General features: G+C 39.7%; 1 pseudogene; it reads right to left on the minus strand.

Moving 5' to 3' along the window:
• Positions 1 to 960: 960 nt before the first annotated feature.
• On the minus strand, positions 961 to 9,943 carry LOC139883869 (aminoaldehyde dehydrogenase 2, peroxisomal-like; annotated as a pseudogene).
• Between the last annotated feature and the right edge of the window lie 9,169 nt (positions 9,944 to 19,112).

The following is a 19,112-nucleotide window of genomic DNA, read 5'->3' on the forward strand; positions in this document are numbered from 1 at the left end:
TTTCTTCTGAGCAAAATGTAATAGTAAAGCCCAATTTAGGCAAGGGCTATAAATTATTTGTCAATGTAAAACAAAGGATTTTAATTGTCCCGCTACATAAAGAGTTAAACAAATTTTCATATAAATTTCGATTTGTTGTGTTTTCATCAAAATCCAACCAATTTTCTCCAAGGAAATGATAACAATATATAATTATTAAAAATTTATTCAACTTGATATTTGTTGAATTAAACTCAACTAGAGATAATTTCACTACATTTCCTTTCCGGACTAACGTCGCTATTTGTTTCCAAGGGAAAATGGAAGGAAAGCTTGCCTTTCTTTTACGGAGTCCATTAGAAATGACAAAATTAACCTATCTAAATAAGTAAAAGATGGGTGAATAGAGACTTGAATGGGCATTTGAATTTTAGGTCAAATTTTCAGATTGTTTTGTTTAATTGTAATATATTTGTCATGTGTTAACTCGTAAGTAGATCTAATTAGAAAAATGTGGGGCAAAGTATATTACAAGTGCCACGGATTGACACTTAAATATTAAGAGTTTTAAAATGTACATTTAAATGGCATTTTAAAAAAATAGAATACTTAACTATCAATTTAGGTAAGGATAGTCGAAAATTCGACATGGCATTATCTGGCTTGCCAGAGTTGCCTACTCAATAATGAATGTATAAAAGGACGTCATTTTACCCCAAAATCAATTTTTAATATAAATATTAGTTAAACTAAAAATTTTAAGAAAAGAGGGTAGCAAATTAGCGAGAGCCTCTACGGCCCTTGTGGTTGTCGTCATCCCACTATTGCACTATTGTTGTAAAAGGCGACAATGCGACGAGGGTTGACCAGGCGAGGGCCGGCAACCCTCGTCGTTGACACTTAAATACTCTATTTTTCTCCGATTTTTTATACTTAGGTGTAATTTTTGAAAAATCTCTTTATCTTGAGTTTTGGCACTCATTACTTTGCCCGGAAAATGTGAGTGACGTGACCCATTGACACCAAGTCCGGTCCCGCCCAACCAGTCCGGGATCCACCAGGCCTTAATCGGCACGGCCATTCAGACCACCGCCATCTCCACCTCCTTCTCCTTCTTCTCCTTCCTCCCCTGCCAACTCCTAACCACCGCCACCCCGCCGCCACCGCCACCACTCGACGCCTCCATCCCTCAAACGCTGCCCCAAATCCTCCAAGATCCCACCATCCAATGGACGCCCGACCTCGTCGACAAGACCCTGAAGCACCTCTGGAACCACGCCCCCAAGGCCATTTCCTTCTTCGCCCACCTCTCCCACCACCTTGGTGAGGCGCTTTACACCTTTCCAAGTCATTTGATAACACAGCAGACCTAGTCCATAACTGCAAAGCATCGATTAATCGTGAGGTTCTCATAATGTCCCAATTTAAAGAAGTCTACTCAGGCAAAGTGGAATAACAACTTCGATCACAATAAATGAGTAGATTCCCCACTGTATTCTGAACACTATCAAAAGAATGAATCAACTCACTGGATGTCATTTGCTAATTCATTGTCCTCTTCCTCTGTGCCAAATGTTTTAATGCAGAGAACAGGTCCAAAAACTTCCTCTCTCCAAATTTTGCATTGATGTAGTGACCTCAGTTATGATGATTGGCTCAAGGAAGAATCCCTTCTTCAAATGCTATCAATTGTTTGAGATGATACACAGAAGTCAGGAAAAGTATTTTCGGAAGCAGAAGGGTTCTGCACGAGAGTACTAAAAGTGACAAGCTAGAGCCCTGTACCTCGGGACAATCTCCACCAGCCCCCTCGCTCTTAGCCGTGGAGATGAACTTCAGTATTTTCTCATACTGAAGCAAAGAAAATGAAATTATCATTTCGACATCCACCTGGCAGATTTGATGCTAAACATTGAAAATTGAAAAGAACCAATGGTAATTAAAAATCCCAGACTAAAGCTATTTCCCATGATTTCTTCCAAACATATGGCACTTATGGGAGAAATTTTCATTCCACACGTTACCTCAAGAATGATCATTTGCCTCCAATTATAGTGATTGAACGGCTGAGACTATGCCCAAGATACAACTGCTGCAATGGCTACAGGACAAGGGCTATACTTCTCCCAAAAGAAAAATAATTGTGGAAGTTATGTATTCTAAATCTTCACTACTATTTACAATGATTGGTAAACTAATCCAGGAATTTGTTATGACCGAAAACCCTAAAGAACGCATCTTCACAAATGGGTAAGGGTCATATGCATGCACCAACTAGCAGACTACAGAACTATACAGTACCGAACCTGCAGGTAATGAAAGATATACCTGCCCCCCACTCGCAACTGGGCCAAGCCTGCAACCCTCTTCTAAGGGATCGGATATTTTTACATTTTTGCTCCATTGAACAAGCTTCTCGATGAATTGAGCAGCAATGCTTTCCTGCAAAAATTGTGATATACCCTTTCAATATAATGCACAACATATAATATAATGGTTTGAAAGAGAGCAATCACTTCATAAGATATTATGCGCACCTAGTGAACAATTATGGTCATCTGACATCTGACATTTTATTTCATTTAAACATGACTTGTGTGCCCAAAGTTCTCAGTTATATCTTCGCAAATTATAAGCACACAGTTTTCCCAACTAAGAGCTTTTCTCGACTCCTTCCATAAAGCTGGTACAGAGGGTTCACTCGACATTAGTTCTACCTCCATGTTCTTATGAATGGCTCACAAGATCTGACTACTCAATTCATAACTTCTCTCAATAAATTGATTTAAAAGTCCTGAACCTTAAACAACAACAAAGAAGATTCTCGCTGCATTTTCCTTTTCTTATTCACATTACATATGTATCTCCAGGTCGATGCATTATATCTCATGCTAATTCAGGAATGCAACCGTATGCATGATTAGGTAGAAAGAAGTAAAATCAATCCAGAGGTTTTACCAAGTACAAGTGCCAGAGGTAGGAAATAAAAGAAACACGTACAAAATGACCTTGCAGTGCTGAGATAAAGCTAACATACAATTAGAACTTTCATGCACGATAAGTCTGGATGTAGCACTACAAATTTGACCATTCGTCCAAAAGCATCCAAAAATTGTCCATTCAGCAGCTGTTTAAAATACAAGTAGTAAGGCCTATTGTCAGCAACATTGCATACATAATAAAGCTTATTCACATAGAAATCACCCAGAATGAATGTGCCCTCGCAACTAATTTCTAAAGGAAAATAGCAATGTATCAGTCTTATTGAGGGGCATATGCTTCAGAATGCACCACCCTTTATCAGGATCAACAACCTCAAACAAAACAATGGGACTTTTTCCACCAAGTTCCAGTGAAACACACTGCAAGGTCATAATGTACACATGCCAGAAACGTTACTCTCACTTGAAGACTTTCCTTTGTTGAATTCAACAAAGACATGAAAATAGCTGCACCTTGACAAGTTGAGCAGCGGTGGGCATAATCTTGCTCCCTGTAGCTGAGCTTCCTGTAAATGCAATCTGTTGACAAGACCCAGCTGAGGTGGGGTAGACACATAGTGATATAAGTAAAAATAAAATAAAATAAAACCAATTTGCAGAATGTGTCAGAGGAAACTTCACAAATTGTTAATGAAGAGAGATGATGGGAGAATACATACCTTGTCAACTTGGGGATGAGATGCCAAATTAGCCCCAGCTTCATGGCCAAGTCCAGTCAGAATATTGAGGACACCAGGAGGAAGGCCCACCTCCCTACACACTTCAGCAAGCTTTACGCATGTCCTGAAGTTTCAAGAACGCGCTCAGGTGCATTAAAAAAATAATAAGGAAAATGAGTGAATTGAGTTAATGATGCAAGTGAAGATTAACACATACACAGATGCCAACTCAGAAGGCCTCAGTATCGCAGTGCAACCGGCAGCCAGAGCAGGAGCTACTTTCCAAGTAGCCATCAAAAGAGGGTAGTTCCTGCATTGCATGAGATTCATCAAGTCATAACCAAGAACTTTATCATTCTTACTCCATCAAGGAAGGCCGTTGAATGATCAGAGCAAGAATTAAAAATCATCATCTCCTAAATGACACAAAAACTCATGTTGCTACCAAAACAGCGAAGTCTAACATGAGCAGATGAGAATCTCACAAAAACCACGGGCCATCATTTAGTTGCTACAGGCTGATAATAACATGTTGATCCAATCTATGATATCTAATGGTTAGAAAGAAAAACTATGATATTTCTAGGTGGCACATCTGGTCAGCAAAATAAAGCACCATTACCATGGAGTAATTAATGCAACGACTCCAATTGGTTCCTTGAGAACATAGCTCTTAAATGACTCCATAGGAAGAGAGACAGGAGCCTTTTGCTTAGCATTCAAACCTTCAGCAAGCTCTGCGCAATACTCAAAGCAACCAGCTACATCGTCCTGGATGGAATTAACAACCATATTAGTAAATTATATGGCAACAAAGTAAAATGTTGCACGACCTTTTAAGTTACAAATGTCACCATGTCCCATGCTGCTTCGTCCAGAGGTTTTCCACAGTCAATTGCCTCGAGTTTTGCTAGTTCAGACTTTCTCTCTGTGATCTGCATGGCAAAGATAAAAGAAATTTCCATGGAAAATGCGTGAGAATTCAAAGCACTTCAGAAAGTCACATGTGACATTCCAAAGCAATTAGTAGAAGATAAAAGTTGAATGATAAAACAAATCAACATGCAAGAATTCAGATGTTTCTCTAACTTATAGCACAGAAATTCTATGGAAATGAGTAGACAATGAGGGGCCTGGATAGATTGGCGTGCATATGCTCCTACTTTCTTTTTCTTTTTCTTTTTTTCTTTTTTTATCAGTAATAATTTCCCACTTCGATACCATATAGAAATGTCAGGGGACTTAAGTAGTCAGCTGAATATGTAGCTTCATGTCTTAAATGTTTGAACAAGGGCTTGAGCAACGTTCGCAGCGCGCACCTTAGCAGCAATAGCCCGCAAGTACTTGGCATGCACAGCCCGCGATGCCGAAACCCAGTCACTCCCTCTGTTCCCAGTAAGGGCTCTGCTAGCAGCAGCCACAGCAATCTCCACATCTTCAGCAGTAGCAGCCGGACCCTGCAGACAATCAACAATTTCCAAAATCTAAGATTCCAACAAAAAAGTAAGCATCCCCAACAAACATCTATTCAGAACCCAAGTTCACAGTTGAATTTATGTAGACCATCGTCAATCCATGCAAAAGCTTAAAAGCCCAACCCTTCACGGTGACCCATGTCCACTTAATTGCAACACAAACGTTCGATTCGATGATCAAAACACCTCGTTTGCAAACTACCCAGTTGCGGCGCAAGGCACTGAAAGACGACCCGATGTTTTCTCAGCACATGCTCCAGCACAGCAGCACAAACGGAAATAAATCAAGAAACAGAACACGACGAGACCCTAGTTGCAGATACTCACTTCAAGCCTTCGCAGTGACCGGCGTGCACTTAATTTTAACATGAAGATGGTCAAAAAGACCTCATTCGCAAACTACCCAGTTGGCACCCAAAAGACGACCGTATGCTTTATCGGCACATTCTACAGGACCCACGCAAGACGCTCCAGCACGGCAGTGCAAACGGAATCAAATCAAGAAACAGACCATGGCAAGCGAGACCCAAGTCGCAGACACCCACTTCAAAGCAAAACACATCACTTAAGAAAGAAGCGTGGAGCTCCCTTGCTGGAACCGGGTGTTTGAAGGCGTGAACTTTACTGTGTCTAGCTCGATTCCCACTAGTTGTTCCGCCGCCCTGCACATAATTATACTCTTCATGAATTCCTCTGAGCTGGAACTAAGGTGAAACATAATGAACAGAGAACGAATCCCATTTCTCCTCCATAATGTTGTACCTCCTTGATCATTTCTTTGGGCAGCATCAGGGACGGGGTTTTACCCACCCAAGCTTCTAACACTAGAAATTGTAATGCGAGGCTCAAATTTTCGCAACAGGAGTGTAAAGCTCACACTTTCAGCAATTCATTCGATTAATTCAGAAACCCATCACCCAAAACAATTTAAGAATCAAGAAAGTGTACAGCACCCACCAATGTCGGAAGTAAAGGCAGCAACATATAACCCCACAAAGCACCTTTTTTTTTTCAACACTACCGTCTCCTACGTCCTACCCAACACGGAAGTGCTTGAAATCGGGGCTAGAATTTTCGGGACGCGATACCATTTGGAAGCAGAGTAGAGGCAGCGATCGCTGAGCTGGCGGACTGCAATCCGGAGCTCGTTCCGGCAGATTTCCTTCGAACCCATCGAAGCTCTCTCAAGTCGCGGAATCTACGACCTGCGCGACCGCATTCAGTGTGGGAAAGCAGTTGAGGTCCCGGTTCTTGCGGTGCCGAAGCTTCTACGGAGCGGCGGCAATAGGAGCGGCGGCGGCGGCCGTCGGCGGCGAGGAGGAAAAGCAGCTGTCTTTCTCCGTCGTCGTCGGCGGATTCCTATCCTTCGTCTTCCCCTTCTCAAGACGTCGTTCGCGAAGAAGGCTAGAGAGAGAGACACTGTAGTGAAGATCGAACGCTAGAAAGCATGGGTAATTTCCCGGTCGTCGGCGGCGACGAGAGGGAGGGGGGGGGGGGGGGCGCGGTGGTTCGCAGAGAGAGAGGCGCGAAAGAAAGAACGCGCGACAGAAAAACCCTCTCTCCCTCCAGAAGCTACAGTACAGAGAAATTTTCAAAAATGGCTCCTGAAATTGTGGGTCCCACGAGGACACGTGTCGCCTCCCTAGATCCCACCATCCTATGGACGCTCGACCTCGTCGGTAGATTTCCTTCGATTCCTTTCTTGAATGGCAAGAATCCGGCCAGCTCGGTCGTGTTGGAGAAATCTTTCCAGAATATTTTGAAGCTGACAAAACATTTCTATCAGTCTAAGTCTGGATATCGATAGTTAAAGTCTCAAGACTTTATAGTCTCAAGACTTTGTAATCTCAAGACTCAAGACTCAAGATTATTCTCACTGACAGTCTTTCTAATCCAGTAGCGAAGGATATCCGAAGCCGAAGTATATGATTGAGGATTCGATCCAATCCTCTGGAAAAGATCCCTTGGTTGGATAATCACTTCGGATTTTTTGATTCCTATCTAAAGACAATTGAAGATCCGATGGTTGACGAAACATTCTTGGAATGTTCTATTCTTGGAAACCAAAATCCTGATTGTATGGGCGAACAGGATTGATGGGCTATCATCAGATTCCTTAAATAGCTCGGATGATCTTCTTAATTGATTCCGTCCAACGGGTAGATTGGAGGAATTCCTTTGGTAAGTGCCAACGGCTATGATGGCATAAAGGAGTATAAATGGAAGACATTCTAGTTGTTTTAAGTGTGTGATTGATAGAAAAATTCCAGAGTCTGAAGAACCTCGATTGTTAGTCAATACAGTTCGAACGAAATTGTATACACAGAGAGTGTTTATACTTGGTGATACCTTGAGCGAGTGTAGTAGATCATCTACATCGAGAAATCAAGGAAGATCAACACTGTAACATCTCTTTGTTCATAGTGGAATCCAGCCAATCGGTTGTCAGTGCAGAAGAGTGGACGTAGGCTTGAATCAAGCCGAACCACTATAGATCTCGTGTTTAATTCTCTCTTTCCTTTACTCAGTCTTACGATTGATTTATCTGTCAAAGTATTGTGCAATCTTCAAGAAACTTTATAAACCTATTCACCCCCCTCTAGGTACTCGTACTAGCATTATCAATTGGTATCAGAGCCCGTGTTCTCACTTTATTTGAAGTGTTTTACTTCAGAGTAAAAGATCCATGGCTAGTATGCTAGCACCAGGGCTGGTGGAAGGGCAAAGTAATACCAGACCACCCTACTTTGATGGAAAGGATTACAACATCTGGAAAAACAAGATGAAAGCTTTTCTACGGTCAAAGGATCCTATGGAATGGGATGTGGTGGAAAGAGGAATTACTCCTACTGCTGCATCAGCATCCGAAAGAGGGAAAGAAACTATTGATACTAGCGGAATGTCTCAAGAAGAGATAAACAAGAGACAAGCACTTGATGCAAAAGCAATTTACTCGTTATATTGTGCTTTATCACCAACTGAATATAACAGAATATCTTCTTGTGATACAGGAAAAGAAGTCTAGGACAGATTACATATCACTTATGAAGGAACAGATCGAGTGAAGGAGACCAGAATTAACATTCTCCCTTGGTCAATATGAAGCCTTCAAAATGAAACAAGGAGAATCTATAACTGACATGTTTAGCCGTTTTACAGATATTGTCAATGGCCTTGAGAATCAAGGACAGAAAATTTCTGATCCTATGAAGGTGAACAAGCTACTGCGTGGACTCTCCAAGGATTGGAATCATATAAAGACTTCAATAAGAGAGACGCAAAGAATTATGCCATTATCTGTAGACGAGCTGATTGGAACTCTTCAGTCTTATGAAGTGGAACGAAATAATGAAGACGAAGATCCAAGAGGTAAGAAATCCATTACATTAAAATCTAACGATGATTCTGATGATACAGACTCTGAAGAAGATTTGGACGATGAGGAGCTTGCTCTTATGATTAGAAGGTTCAGAAAGCTGAATAGAAAAGGAAGAAGGTTCAACTCAAGGAAACAAAACCTTCAAAAACAGCAAACCAAGTTTGTTGATAATGAGGAACCAAACAAAGATGTAGTTTGCTTCGAATGTAAGAAAAAAAGGACACATCAGACCAAATTGTCCTCTCCTGAAGAAGAAAAGAGGAAAAGCTGAAAAGTCTCGAAAAGCTCTCAAAGCTGAAACTTGGAGCGATACAGAGTGTGAAGAAAGTGATGAGGAATATGCCAACCTGTGTCTAATGGCACAATCAGACTCAGATTTTGGATCAGACTCAGACAGTGAATTTGAGGTAAGTGATTATAAAATCCCTGTCAAAGTCTCCAAATACATTGATGAACTATGTTTTAATCTTAAGACTTCTCTAAAAAGGATTTCCGAACTCAAAAAGGAAAACTCAGTTTTAAAACAAAAGGAAAATATTTTAGAAGAAAAAGTGAAAAGTTTAGACTTGAATGTTTCTACTCTTAAGGAGAATGAAGATAAACTTTCAAAAGAAAATGATTTCTTAAAAATTGACTTATCAAATATTTCAAAGAAATTTTCAATAGGATCTGAAAAACTTGAAAAAGTTCTTTCAGTCCAAAGACCTTACTTTAACAAGTCTGGTTTGGGTATGACAGCAGAAACAATTCCTTTGATTGATTTTCCAAAAGTAAAAGAAAGAATTAAGAAAAGACCGTCAAAAGAGGCTTACAAAAATCATTTCAAGAAAATCTTTGTAAAGTCTGTAGGTCGTAGTGCTCTAAGGTGTTCAAAGTGTAACAGTCATGATCATTTTGAAAAAGAGTGTTCTATGGTTTGGAAGCCTGTTAAGAAAGTATGGGCTAGTAATGCTTATTCTACTAACGCCAAAGGACCCAAGAAAATTTGGGTACCAAAGAAAGCTTGAGACTCTCTTTTGAATGCAGGTCTCTGTCAAAAAGAAAGTTAAGTGGTATCTTGACAGTGGATGCTCAAGACACATGACAGGAGACTCAAATTGCTTCATAAAGCTTGTTCAAGTGAATGGTGGAAAAGTTTCATTTGGAGGAAACAGCAAAGGAAGCATTGTGGGATTTGGAACTGTGAAAATTGGAAATCTCACAATAAGCAATGTCTCCCTAGTGGAAGGACTCAACTACAATCTTTTAAGTATTAGCCAATTGTGTGATACTGGTTTCAAGATCTCCTTTCAAGAAGGCATATGTTCTGGAATTAGCAAAGACTCAACTCAGTCTTTCATGGGTCGAAGGCATGGAAATATCTACCTTCTTGATGTAAAACCAAATGAAGCACAATGCCTAATCTCAATTCAAGATGAAGCAGTCTTATGGCACAGAAAGCTTGGCCATGTCAACATGAAACAATTAGCCAAAATCTCATTAAAAAAGCTTGTTCGAGGTCTACCTAAATTGCCATACCAAAAGTCTGATTCATGCACTCCATGCATTCTGGGAAAGCAAGTAAGAAATTCATTTAAGCAAATAAACCATGTCTCTACTAATCATGTACTACAGTTGCTTCATATGGATCTCTTCGGACCAACCAGAACCCAGAGCATTGGAGGTAAGAAATATTGCCTAGTAATTGTGGATGATTACTCCCGCTTTACTTGGGTATATTTCCTTGCAAGTAAGTCAGAAACCTTTTCGTATTTTGAAAAATTTGCCAAAAAGGTTCAAAATGAAAAAAGATGTGCAATTTCAAGCATAAGAACAGATCATGGAAGTGAATTTGAAAATCAAGATTTTACGAAATTTTGTGATAAATCTGGTTTTAATCATATGTTTTCCTCTCCATATACTCCAGAGCAAAATGGAGTTGTGGAAAGAAAGAATAGATCTCTTCAAGAAATGGCTAAAACACTTTTAATTGAAAGCAAAATCTCTTCACGATTTTGGGCTGAAGCTGTTTCAACAGCATGTTATATTATAAATAGAGTCTTTTTAAGACCTATTTTAGAGAAAACCCCCTATGAATTGTTCAAAGGTAAAAAGCCTATTGTTTCATACTTTCATGTGTTTGGTTGCAAATGCTTTATTTTGAAAAATGCAAATGATCGAGTTGGTAAGTTTGAAGAAAGATCAGATGAAGGCATCTTCCTTGGATATTCTACATCAAGCAAAGCCTACAGAGTCTACAACAAGAAAAGCCAGTCGGTGGAGGAATCAACGAATGTTAAATTCCAAGATTCAATTCAAGATGAATCCAGCCAGACTCAGTATGAAGAGTCTGAACCTACACCAGACTTTCCAATGCTTACAACTCAAGAAGCATCTCAGTCTCTGGAAGTCCAACATCAAGAAGCACATGAAGATTCAAACAAAGAAAGAGATCATCAACCAGGCAAAACAACCAGTAACTGGAAGCATAAATCCAGTCATCCTAAAGATCTCATTATTGGCGAAATCAATGAAGGAATCCGCACCAGATCAAAAAGGCATGAAGAATCTAGTGCTGTGGCTCTCATTTCTGAAATTGAACCAAAAAGCTTAGAAGAAGCTTTATCTGATGAAAGCTGGATCGAAGCTATGCAAGAAGAACTCAGACAATTCAACATCAATGATGTCTGGGAATTGACATCTAAACCAAAAGGTAAAACCGTTATTGGAACCAAATGGGTATTCAGGAACAAGATGAATGAAGAAGGAAAAGTCGTACGAAACAAAGCAAGACTCGTGGCCAAAGGATATACGCAAGAAGAAGGAATAGGACTATGATGAGACTTACGCTCCAGTAGCAAGGTTAGAAGCTATTCGTCTATTACTTGCGTTGGCTTGTTATAAAAATTTCAGGTTATTCCAAATGGACGTCAAAAGTGCATTCCTAAATGGATTCATCCATGAGGAAGTTTATGTGGAACAACCACCTGGGTTTGAAGACCCAAAGAAGCCAGACTCAGTCTTCAGACTGAAAAATGTCTTGTATGGTTTAAAGCAAGCACCTCGAGCTTGGTACGACAGACTAAGTAAGTTCTTATTACAGAATGGTTTTGTCAAAGGTAAAGTAGATACTACTTTGTTTATCAAAAAGGAAAGCAAAAGCTTTTTACTTGTTCAAATATATGTGGACGATATTATTTCTGGATCACCTAATGAAAGTCTATGCAAGAAATTTTCTAAGTCTATGCAGGATGAGTTTGAAATGAGTATGATGGGAGAGTTAACATTCTTTCTTGGACTTCAAGTGAAACAAATGAAGGAAGGAACTTTTATCCATCAAGAAAAATATGCGAATGATCTTGTCAAAAGGTTTGGATTGGAAAAGTGTAAAAAGACCGACATACCAATGTCATGTTCTCAGAAGATAGACAAGGATGAAGAAGGGAAGAAAGTAGATCAAAAGCTGTACAGGAGCATGATCGGTTCACTTCTTTATCTTACTGCTTCTAGACCTGATATTTTGTTGAGTGTTTGTATTTGTGCTAGGTTTCAATCAGATCCTAGAGAATCCCATCTCAGTGCTGTAAAACGTGTTATCAAATATGTTGCCTCATCTTCAAGCATCGGTCTCTAGTATCCCAAGAAGGGAGACTTTAATCTTCTAGGATACTCAGATGCAGATCTGGCAAGTTGCAGAATCGATAGAAAAAGCACCTCTGGAACTTGTCAACTACTTAGAAACAGAACGGTGTCTTGGTTTTCGAGGAAGCAAAGCACTGTAGCTCTTTCAACGACAGAAGCAGAGTATGTAGCTCTTGGAAGCTGCTGTTCGCAAATTCTATGGATAAAACAACAGCTACAAGACTTTGGGATTGAAGACTCATGCACAGAAATCAGATGTGACAACACCAGTGCGATAAATCTCACCAAAAATCCAATCCTTCATTCAAGAGCAAAGCATATTGAGATTCGACATCACTTCATTAGAGATCATATTCAAAATGGAGAAATCTCAATTCAATTTGTTGATTCAAAGAGTCAACTAGCGGATATATTCACAAAGCCTTTGGAGAAAAATCAATTCGACTTTATCCGTTCAAGACTCAACATTTTGAAGCCTGAAGAAGTTAAAGTCTAGAGACTCACCAACTCTAAGACTCTAATCTTTCAGACTTTAAATCCTCAGACTCAGACATTCGTGGCTTTAGACTGTAAGTTGTATTTCATCTAAAAGGTACTAATTGTCATTTAGTTATATTAACTCGAAAAGGTACGATCTTTCGTTTAATAATTTTGGCAGTTATTGATTTTGAAAAGAAGTGATCGTTCACTTTCCTTGCACCGATTGAACTTCCTTTTTCAAAACTGAGTTATATATATACAGTTTTTCTTTTCCTCAATCTTCAAAACCCTAAAAGGCACTCTCCTCTCGATACTGTTTTACTGCTTATTCGTCGTCGAGAAAGTGGTCATTTTTCTTGGGAAAGCAAGTGAAGGAATCTTCCAAACGACAAAGAAAGATGTCTTCTTCGAGGAAATCATCAAGAATCGCAAGCAGGGGACCACAAAGAATGGAGAAGGGACCGACTCATTTCGATCTCACTGAGGAAGAAGACTTAACAAGTCAGCGACAAATTCCGATTCGCTCTCATCCACGTCATTCAACTCCTCCTGCCCCACAAGGTGCAAGTCATAATCTGGAAGAAGAGATAATCGAGAATGCCGACCCAGTAAGAGTTCAAAAGCCCTTCTTTTTGTATAAACTTTATCGTGCATTGAAAAGCACAGGTACTCCATTGAACTATATAGATGACTTCCTTAAGGACAAAAATTATGGGAATGAGTATCTTTTTCTGAAGAAAATGGAGGAATGGGGAATTGCCCCGAAAGGAAAAGCAGAGGAAGCACTTGCGAACATTCCAAGTGATCCTCGTATGCCAGGACAAAATTTAATTGAAGGGAACGATGATGACAGAATGTTCCTTGAATTTCAACCGAAAATGGGAGTGGCAGCAAAGGTGAAAGGAAATCGGATGGATTTGTTCAAATCCAAGGATCAAGAAAAAGTGTATTCCAGGCTGTTGAAAAGAGGGGTGATAAACCCTAGAAGTGTCGATTTTGACTTCCTGGACGCCATCAACATAAACTTAAGAGAAAAGTTGAATTTGTTTCAACTTGAGAATTTTTGCTCTGACTCTACGGACGGGTATGCTCATTTGACTGCATATTTCTATTCAAATCTTAGCTTTCTGGATGCGAATAGAATATCATTTAGTGTACGAGACAAAGTTTATGTGGTAGATGTGAATATGTTGGCTGATATAGTTGGAGTTGAACGAGGACGCTACCTACCAATCAAAGTCTCACCTGCTCGTACTACTCTGGAACTGGTCAAAGATAGGGATGCAGAGAAGAAAGTTACCTATTCCAGGATGAATGCCATCAATATTGTGCTTCATAAGATTGTGATCAACTGTATTAGACCAAAGTCTACGTCAAAGACTTCTGTGTCTCTTTCTAAAGCAAAGTTGATGTACGCAATCAACACAGGACGGAAGTTCTCTCTCCCGCACACTATTCTCTTCCATATGTACAGAGCAATGTCGAAAGACAAAGGACAATTGCCTTATCCTGGTCTGGTGACCAAGATCTTCAGACACATGAATATTGAACCACCTCAAACTCTTTGTGTTCAACCGTGTGATAAGATGGTGGTAGGTTTGAAGATGTTAACGAAGATGCGTCTACAAGAACTTTCCAAGGCAATGGAGAAATTCAAAGTGAAATCTCCTGTTCAGTCTGCTTCAAAGAGAAAAGGAAAAGAGGCCATTGGAGCCTCATCGAAAAAGAAGAGAAGAACTCTCATCCTGGAGGATGAAGATGAAGAGGATGAAGATGAAGAGGATGAAGATCCTACGATCCATGCACTGATAAGAACCAGACATTCTGTGTCTCAGCCGAGAGAATTTCAGAAGAACCAGAGAGAAGAAGAAGAACAGAGAGAGAAGGAGAAGGAAGCTGAAGAAGAGAAAGAAAAGTCTGCTGCTGAATCTGGAGAGATGGGAAATCTAGAGCATGATCATCACTCTTCCCCTTTGGATGTCCTAGAGACAGGGGGAGTTGGCGAGCAAGAAAGGTCTACACCTCATGCTGCAGATAGTGAAGGTCCAAGACAATCTCCAGCAGACCCAGAAGAATTTCAGGCTTTTCAATTGCCTGAAGAAGGTGATACGTCGACACCAAATCTGCAAGACTATACAGAAGTGCCATCATCTGAAAAAGCTCATGCCAGTGCGCAGACAGACAATTCTGCAGATTGTCAATGAATCATGGATATTCTTCTGGAAATGCGTGGCCAAATATATGCTCTGGACTGTGAAATTCAAGCAATGAAGAATGCTGGACAAGCATCTTCAGTCAGCCTGGAGGACAAGATGAAAGACCTCGCTCTGCAAATTCAAGCCAATGCCAAAGGAGAGGAGGTAGCTCATCTAAGGGAGGACTTGAAGAGGCTGGAAGGCGTAGTCCAGTCAATGGGAGAATTCCAGATCGTGCGCATTCCCAAGCAGACATGACTCCTTTCTCACCCTCTTTTTAATGATGACAAAAAGGGGGAGAACAAATTTGAACAAACATTATTTTAAAACTTTATTTGACTTTTGTGTTTATGTTTATTTTTGAGTATGACTTGAGAACTTGAACTTGAGTGTTAGACTGAATTGGCTGTGGATTTTGATGCTTGACTGGTTGCATTTATATCAAGTATTGTTATATGGTATTACTCATGAAAGACTAACCAATTTGCTGTGGATGCAGAGTCTGGTTGTTTATTAATCTTTATGAGTTAGCCATATTGCTTGAGAAATGTTTTTGCAGGTCAAAGTTGTTCAAATCTATAAGAAAGTTTTGTCACCATCAAAAAGGGGGAGATTGTTGGAGAAATCTTTCCAAAATATTTTGAAGCTGACAAAACATTTCTATCAGTCTAAGTCTGGATATCGATAGTTAAAGTCTCAAGACTTTATAGTCTCAAGACTTTGTAATCTCAAGACTCAAGACTCAAGACTCAAGATTATTCTCACTGACAGTCTTTCTAATCCAGTAGCGAAGGATATCCGAAGCCGAAGTATATGGTTGAGGATTCGATCCAATCCTCTGGAAAAGATCCCTTGGTTGGATAATCACTTCGGATTTTTTGATTCCTATCTAAAGACAATTGAAGATCCGATGGTAGACGAAACATTCTTGGAATGTTCTATTCTTGGAAACCAAAATCCTGATTGTATGGGCGAACAGGATTGATGGGCTATCATCAGATTCCTTAAATAGCTCGGATGATCTTCTTAATTGATTCCGTCCAACGGGTAGATTGGAGGAATTCCTTTGGTAAGTGCCAACGGCTATGATGGCATAAAGGAGTATAAATGGAAGACGTTCTAGTTGTTTTAAGTGTGTGATTGATAGAAAAATTCCAGAGTCTGAAGAACCTTGATTGTTAGTCAATACAGTTCGAACGAAATTGTATACACAGAGAGTGTTTATACTTGGTGATACCTTGAGCGAGTGTAGTAGATCATCTACATCGAGAAATCAAGGAAGATCAACACTGTAACATCTCTTTGTTCATAGTGGAATCCAGCCAATCGGCTGTCAATGCAGAAGAGTGGACGTAGGCTTGAATCAAGCCGAACCACTATAGATCTCGTGTTTAATTCTCTCTTTCCTTTACTCAGTCTTACGATTGATTTTTTATCTGTCAAAGTATTGTGCAATCTTCAAGAAACTTTATAAACCTATTCACCCCCCCTCTAGGTACTCGTACTAGCATTATCAGGTCCTCGCTGCTCCCTTCCCATCGCCGCTCCGGCTCCGGCTCCGGCTCCCGGTGAGCTCTCGCGGGTTCGGCTGGGGAGGCCGGATGATACTAGTGAATTCGAAGCCTCGGAGTTCCTCTCCGGTGGTGACGCCTCTCTCTCCGGGATCCGTTGTTTTGCAGTATTGCTCTGAGTCGTGGCCGAAGGCGTGCTTGCCGGAGCGTGGGCTCCTTCTTGTCCGGTGCTTACTTGATGGTTGAAATATATGACTGGAATTGGACGGTTCTTTCTCTAATTTAGCTTGGCCGTGCCTTGCTTTTCTTGTTAAAAGCATTCGCTGCTAGTGGGTTTGTCATGCTCGGGTGCGTATGTTTCGCCGGCGTCGACATAGGGTTTTAGTGTGCAGTGAAGCTTTGTTGGGTCAATAGAAGTGTTGTTATGGTGAGAAAATCATATGACCGATCATTCAACGTTGGGCAAATTTTCATATTCGCTGCTTACATTCAATTTTAACAGGGTGATTATTATGCGTTACATCTTCATCCTATTTTATCATTCACTTAGCTATCTCTTTCAATAAAGAATAGAACGATGTGACAATCTAAACAGCTCGTGTTGCTATTTACATGCTACATGGCATTGCACTTGCCATAGTTTTCCCTACTAAACCCATAGCGATTGTTTCCTAAATGCAATGAACGTGCTTTAGGAGGTTACCATGGACAATGTCATGTCATGTCATGCTTGGCTAATCTTCATCTATTAAAAAAAATGCCATGTCATGCAGGGCCATCCTTCTTTTGTCCGCTAGTCTTATGTCTTTTTCTTTACTAGATAAATTCTGTCATTGCTCGGAGCATATCTTTGGATTGACCTGTTTCATATAATTCATACAAATGCATATCTTCCTCCTCAAGCGAAGAAGACAGATTTTGACGGTTTCATCAATTTGCAATGGACAATGTAACCTATAAATGATTTCTCTAGAAGAACAAACTGGTGAAATCAACCTGTGGCTGTATTATGAGGAGTTTGCTCATTTAATGTATGAGGAACTTTACATTCTCATGTTAGCATCTCATCTGAATATAAAGGATATTGATGAAAGTGATATAGAGCTGTAATGCACTGCAGTTTTAAAAAGTTAGGAGTAAGGCCTACAATGGCATCTTTGTAAAGCTTCCTTAGGGCAGCCTGGGGTTTAACCTAAACCACGTGAACTCTTAGCAAGAGTTGATTTTGTACTTTTCATCACAAACAATAACTGTAGACTCTATCCTACTAGATGAGAGTTATATATATGTTGGTCTCCTATATGATTCCAATTTGTTAATAGCCAAGTCTATCTTGATGTAACTAAGAGTGTAGGAGTGAAAGAGACCTACTTTGCACCATCTGGATATATTTCTTCCTAATCAGCAAGTGCAGTTATCCCTTGTCATATGTCATGCAATTTTTCCTCTTGTTATTTGTCAGCGTTTTGTTTACTGTTGTTGATGATAAAATGTGTTTGGCTTTCCTTGTACTCCTTTACACTAGTAATAGCATATGTTCTTTATTTAGTTGGCTTCTTCCTCTGATTTGATGGAGTGAACTTTACGATCCTCTTTAACAAGTAGCCTCCTTTGGTGATATTTTTACTTTGATCTTTGTTTTGTAGATTAGAAACATCCACTTACCCGTATCCCTTGTTTTTTACAAGTTGAAGCTAAGAAGCAGACGTAAAACTCTTTTGATGATATGCTAGTGAAATCTAAGAACCTCTATTAGTTGACTTTTAGCTACTAGGCAATTTACATCCTCCATAGATTTGAAGCAATGATACCTGCTCTAATAAATCTTTGAGCAACTTGATTAGCATAATACTTATAATTTGGGCTTTTGTGCCAGGTGTGGTCCTTGTCAATTTATGGTTCCCATCCTCAATGAGGTCAGCATTAGACTTAAAGGTACAATTTAGGTTGTGAAGACAGATACTGAGAAGTTCCCTAGCATTGCTGATAAATACAAGATAGAAGCATTAGCTATCTTTATCATATTTAAAGATGGGAAGCCTTTTGACCGTTTTGTAAGTTTTATCTTTTTCACGTTTGCTATCATTTGGAAATTTAATCTGCTAAGTTTTCATAATTATTATGTTAGTAAAGGCTCATAAATTTTTTTATACTGTTATGAGATACCTTAGATATCCTTATTTGAACAAAAACCTAGAGTCACAAGTTTTTTTTGGGGGGGGGGGTGCAATTTCAATCTTTTATGATGTGAAAGATACAGGGTGAACTCTGGAAAGAGTACTTGCATTTTGGCGAAAAAGCGCAGACACCCCTTTTAATATAGATAGGCACTAATGCCTCTCTTGTGACATGAATAATCTATAATGATCGATAATCAATGGACACCCTTCTCCTCCTAAACTGTTTTATTAGGGAATTCCATCCCACTTCATCATTATTCTCTCGCAGAACACGGAACCACACCGACATGTTTCTACATAAAAAATGATGATAAATATGCACAAACCCCATAAGTCTTCTACAGCAGTCAATAAAAGGTCTTCCCTTTGTAGAGCTTAACAATCCTGGAAATCACAGCTTCCCTAGCCATTAGGGCTGCGTTTGTTTGTATTTCTTTTTTTTGTTTTTAAACACTTTTTCTGTTTTTTTGTTCCTGGGAACAAAAAAGGAACAGAAACGCGTTTGGACGCGTTTCTGTTCCTTTTTTGTTCTTTTGTTCCCAGGAACAAAAAAGAAACAGAAACAAGAAACACAAATTTTGTGTTTCTTGTTTCTGAAACACAAATCAGAAACAAAAAAGGAACAAAAAGG

Source organism: Rutidosis leptorrhynchoides, unplaced genomic scaffold (assembly GCF_046630445.1).
Source record: "Rutidosis leptorrhynchoides isolate AG116_Rl617_1_P2 unplaced genomic scaffold, CSIRO_AGI_Rlap_v1 contig464, whole genome shotgun sequence".
NCBI classification, from domain to species: Eukaryota; Viridiplantae; Streptophyta; class Magnoliopsida; order Asterales; family Asteraceae; genus Rutidosis; species Rutidosis leptorrhynchoides.